The following is a 6,034-nucleotide window of genomic DNA, read 5'->3' as shown; positions in this document are numbered from 1 at the left end:
AATCCTGATTCCCTTCCCCTGATCACCCCAAATCTCTGATCTATGTCTCAGCCCCATGCCCAGCAGATAGTTTTTCTCGTGTTAACTGAGAAAACTGCATTGGTAGGTGACCGCTGTCAATATCTGCTGCCATGTTCCCGGTTCCCTCCAGCAGCAGCAGAACAGCCAATCCCTCCACCAGCAGCCATCCCTTTCCCTCTGGGGTCTCTGCCCATTCCCTCTGTCTTGGCTGCTGCCCATCACCAGTTAAACAAGCTTAGGCTTCTCCCAACTTAACAAAAATCAAAACAAACACATGCCAGGATGTTGTATCTCTTTCCAAGGGCCACACTGGCTCTTTCTCCCCTTCGAAGCCAGACTTCATAAAGGAGCTGGCTGCCTCCCCTGTATTCACCTTCTAGCCTCATACACCTCCTCCACTGCACTCCGGCTCCTACCCCTTCCCTCCCTGGAACTGCTTTCACCAAGGACGCTCATCCCCTCCCTGTGCTGAATCCATAAGTCACTCTTCAGCCCTCCTCTTACTGGCCTTTCGGCAGATTTGGTCCTACTGGTCACTCTCTTCTTCCTTAGTTTCTGAGAGGCCACGTGTTTGCAGCTCCCTCCCACACACTGGCTACTCCTTCTCAGGCCCCTCTGGGGTATCCTATAAATGCTGCAGTGTTCACTTTGCCTATCCTGCCCCCACCCCTTTTCTAAAGATCTGCATCCCCAGAATCTGCCAACTGAACAGTTCCATGACCTGCCATCTGTGGTGGTGACCAGCTAGACCAGAGGGCACTCCAGATCCAAATCTCATTTATCACAAGGGCACTCCAGATCCAAATCTTGTTCATCACATACTCTCTCCTGGGCTAGGATTTGAGATCTTAGAGGTTCTTATCCATCTCTTCGTCCTTGCCCTGGGAAGGCAAGTTAGCATGAGGCTAGGCTGGCCCAGATGCAGACAGAGCAGAGAAAGCCAGTTGCAGCAAGAGAATAAGGCAGATGCACAGAGAAAAAGAGAACAAGAGACCACATGGGCCCAGATAAAAAGAGTTGGTGAGGCGACTTCCATTGGTTCTTAATGAATTCCAGGTCTCGGTTCCTCATCAGCCCTGGATGCGCTTTTTACCCTGGGGTTCTATTAAATATCCCTGAATTCTCCAAATAAATTCCCCTTTCTGTTTAAGCTAACTTGATGGGCTGCTCCTTGTAACCAAACTGCTCCAAAAGCAGCTCCTCTCGGTCTATCATCTCTTCAACACTGATGTGCCCCAGGAATCTTTCCTAGGACCTCTTCCTGTAACATTCTTCCCCAGCACTGTCCAGTGGAAACAGAATGTAAGCCACGTATGTAATTCCAAATCGTCTAGTAGCCATTTTTAAAAAGCTAAAAGAAAACAGGCGAAATTAATTTTGAATATATTATATACATAATATAATAATATTTGACCCAGTATATTCAAATATTACATTTCAAGATTAATATTAACATTATTAATTAGATATTTTAAAACCTTAAATTCAGACTAAGTCTTCAAATTCTGGTGTGTATGTTCCACTAACAGCATATTTCAGTTTGGACTAGCTCAATTCAAGCACTCAGTAGTGGCTACTGGCTACCACCTTGGACAACTCAGACATACAGCAGGGCTTTAATTATCAGCCACAGAGCTAATTACTCTCAAATCTGTATTTGGATATTTGAGAGACAGCTTAATAAATATGAAAGGGATGGTATTGTACCCCTGCGTCAACCTTCTGGTGACTTCCCACTGGGATAAAATCTAAAGTCTTTCACAAGGCCTGCCATGACCAGGCCCAACCTCCCTCAACGGCTTTGGTTTTTAACACTCTCTACCTTGTACCCAGAAATCCAGCCTCAACTGATTTTTTCAGATCCTAGACTGCCCCTGCTCTTCACCACGCCCAGCACTTGGCTTCTCCCCATCCAACTCAACAGCACTTGGCTCACGCCAACTCATCCTTAAGGCCTAGCTTGGATGGATTCCTCTGAAAAGCCTTCTGTGACCCGCCCCCCCACTGCCCGAGCCTGGGTTGGGCACCCTGCTTATCAGACAATGAACTGTGATCACAGTTGTGTCTTAGTGGGTGTTTCCCTGGAAGCAGACTCCAAGACAAGAATTTGAGTCCAAGTACCATAGATTATTTGGCAGGAGATCCTAGAAAGCCTAAGTAGGGGAGTTAGGGGGTAAGTCAGGGAAGAGAATCAAGAGGCAAGAGGAAAGACAATGAGAAGGGAAGAAGGGTCTCCCATCCCAACCCATCTGTCACCCAGCCATGTGGGAAGCTGCTGGGACTGGCCATTTATGATCATGTTGGATGCAGGACTCCCCCCTTGCCAACCTGTAGATAACCTGGGGCTGGCGCCTAGGACCAGCCTTGTGCTACACTGCCCCCTGAGATCTGGCCCTTATGCTGAGAGTGCTATGGGGTTGGATGGGGAGAAGCCACCTAGTTTCTATCTTGTAACCTGGTTTCTACCTATAGGGTTTCTACTGTGGAGCCTAGGATCAGCTGACAACAGAGCCAGCAATGCCTCCCCTTGGTTTGACTGGGTCTCAACCTGGAGGGAGAAGGACTAGGTTCAGGGAGGAATACTGACCCCACCATGCCCCTATCTTTCGGTTGTCTGGAATTCTGAATGGCTGCCAGGATGTCCTGGCCATGATTATTCCTGTGCTGCTTCAGGGTGCTTATTGCAAGGACACGCATGAAGGGAAGGGAAGACACCCAGGAAAATGCTTTCCAGGTACATGGTCAGGACTCATGGTGAACTGAGATGTTGGTCAGGACAAACTGGCCACTCACAAGACCCATTCTTCTTGCAATCCCCAAATCTCCATTCTGGATTCCTCCTTCTCTCCATTGCTGCATATTCCTCTACAACCCCAGCTCCACTTGCTTTTTCTACTCCCTCCCTTCTGTCTCTAAGCAGGGACTCCACCTGTCTCGGTGCATGGAGATCGATCCAACATGGAGCACCACTTTTGGGCAGAGTCCTCATGCTGCATCAACTCATAGGTCACTGGCCTCATGTCCAGCCTTTATATGGAAGTCTTTGGATGAATTTCTAATTTCTGTACCATCCATCAGCCAGGATAGTCAGGCCACAAGGCACAAAGCTCACAGTGTATCTCAGAATTCCTTACTCAGAATGTTGCGAGGGGCCTGGCAGACACTTGGAACCTGCTAGACTCCTCCCCAAGTCAATCATTTCAAACCCATGCTTAGGACATGTGATCTAAGTAAGAGTGTTTTATATGATCTGTAAATTACGTATTTGAAAAATCTCACAAAAGAATAAAAACAAAAATCACAGGTAGTCCCACACTTCAAATCCCAATTATAAAATGGAATAAAGTTATACAAAATCAGGACTTATCCCAGAAAATGTGGGATATGTGATGGCTGCTGGCATGGTAGGAAGAACAATGGAGTCCAAAGAGTTGAGTTCCAGAATTGTTTGCTGTGTGATCATGGACAAATCCTTTGCCTGCTCTGGGCCTTGGTCTCCTTATGTGTCCAATGAGACGTTTTTATCTGAGTGATGGCATTCAACTTAGATGGCATGTGGTTCTATGGCTCTGGGCCAATCAGAGATTCCCATATTTGACCCTTTCTCAGTGAGCATGACCAGAATTTAAGTCTACATTCCAGTCAGCACAAACAAGTCCCATTGTGAGGTTTTAGTGGCCCAGAAGTTTCCCCTAAGGGACAGTTCCTGGCTCTGAAAATCACTTGCTATGAGAGTTTGCCCATCCAGGAACTCTCCATGAGCCAGGAGGCTGCTGGGGAATCCCTTGCCACTCAGATGATCCCAGGATCCAAACACAATTCAAGGCCCAGTATCTCCAATGGAGTCTTTTCTAGACTCAGCCAGGCTCAGAGCTAGTCAGGCAGTCAGGAGGGAGCTCTTCTCCAACGTGAGGCTGGCACAGGCTTAGAGAAGAGGGTGCTTGTAGGGGCCCACCATCCCCCGCTGCCCTCAGCACTCCACCCACTCCCCCATGAGGGCACCAGGTCCTGGCAGGAGACTGGCCCCGCAGTCCCCAAGCTGTTTGTCCAGCTGTCCTCGCATCCCCAGACCACAGGACTCTTATGTATCTTGGCCTGGAGAATGTTGTCAGGCATCTGGACACCCACTGGGTCCCAGCCCAGAACCAACAACGGGTGGGAGGGGGAAGGCTGGGCTGAGTTACATACCTTTCTGGGCCTCCCCTTTTCTCTTTTGTACATATGAGCCCAGATAATTTCCAAAACCCTTTGGGCTGGGCAGTCTACACCTCAACAGCAGCAGTTCAGAACTCAGCTTTGAAGTTAGACAGAATGGGTTTGAACCGATCAAAGATTTCATGGATCTCAGAGTCCTGATGAATGATAAATACCCGGCAGGCTGGGCGCGGTGGCTCACGCTTGTAATCCCAGCACTTTGGGAGGCCGAGGCCGGCGGATCATGAGGTCAGGAGATCGAGACCATGGTGAAACCCCGTCTCTACCAAAAATACAAAAAATTAGCCGGGCGTGGTGGCGGGCGCCTGTAGTCCCAGCTACTCGGAGAGGCTGAGGCAGGAGAATGGCCTGAACCCAGGAGGCTGAGCTTGCAGTGAGCCGAGATTGTGCCACTGCACTCCAGCCTGGGCGACAGAGCTAGACTCCGTCTCAAAAAAAAAAAAAAAGATAAATACCCTCCCAGCTTCATGCACAAGGCTGTAGTTTGCATAAACTGCACAACATTAACAGGGCATCTCGACTTCTAACAAGAGAAGTTGGACATCAAACTACATCCCTTCAATAGCAAGACTTGGAGATTTCTGCCCAGAAGAATTGAGAAGCATCCTTTCTTCTCATGACCCTTGGCATCGGCTCATTTGTATAGGGCCTGGAGTGCTTTCTGTAAAATGATGGAACCCTAATCATCCATCGTGTTTAGACACATGCCAAGAGAATGATGAAGCTAGGTGGAGGGGCAGTCAGCAGCAGCCAGGTTACCTAGAGGGATAGTTAGAGACCCAAAATGTAAACATACCATAAAGGGCAAGGAAGAGTCCAGCATGGTAAGCCAAGCTCAACAGTCAAGTTAGGATATAGTGGAGAAGGGTGTTAGAGCAGGAAGATCAGTTTCCTGATTCAGCCACCCCAGTGGTGGAAGTGGCTGGATGGGCCCAGGCTGGGAAAGAGCTGCAGGTCCTTGGAGGCCAGGCTATCCAGCTGTCCTCCAGCAGAACAAGGAGGAGGAGAATGTCTCTTCCTTGCCTTCCAAAACATTTTCTTCATTCAAATGAGATCCTGGGGGTTCTTGGAAATATTTTTATAAGAGTCATGTTTCCTTGGCCAAGCAGGTATAGGATTGATTACTATACACACAAACTCTGCAACATCTTTTTTTTTCTTTTTTAATGAAGTCTCGCTCTGTCGCCCAGGCTGGAGTGTAGTGGCATGATCGTGGCTCACTGCAACCTCCACCTCCCAGGTTCGAGCAATTCTCCTGCCTCAGCCTCTTGGAGCAGCTGGGATTACATACGCGCACCACCTAATTTTTGTATTTTTAGTAGAGACGGGATTTCACCATAGTAGTCAGGATGGTCTCGAACTCCTGACCTTGTGATCTGCCTGCCTCAGCCTCCCAAAGTGCTGGGATTACAGGCATGAGCCATCTCACCCAGCCTGCAACATCTTTTAAGGTAGTATTTCTCAATCTCAGCACCACTGACATTTGGGGGTCTAGATAATTCTTCATTGTGGGGGCCTGTCTTGTGCCTTGCAGGATATTCAGCAGCATCCCTAACCTCTACCCTCTAAAAGCCAGTAGCACCACCACCATCCCGAGTCGTGACAACCAAAAATATCTCCAGACATTGCCAAGTGTCCCCTGGGGGGCAAAATCACCGCCAGTCAAAAATCACTGTTCTTAGGATAAGATGTACTTAGGCACATTTTCTTTCTAAAATCAATGTGATAGTCTCACCTTTTCACCAGAAACAAATAAGAAGAGCCAGTAACCACTGAATTACAGGGCATCTGAGCTACT

This window comes from Symphalangus syndactylus, chromosome 1 (assembly GCF_028878055.3).
Source record: "Symphalangus syndactylus isolate Jambi chromosome 1, NHGRI_mSymSyn1-v2.1_pri, whole genome shotgun sequence".
NCBI classification, from domain to species: Eukaryota; Metazoa; Chordata; class Mammalia; order Primates; family Hylobatidae; genus Symphalangus; species Symphalangus syndactylus.
The sequence above is the reverse complement of the archived record's forward strand: the minus strand, read 5'-3'. Positions refer to the sequence as shown.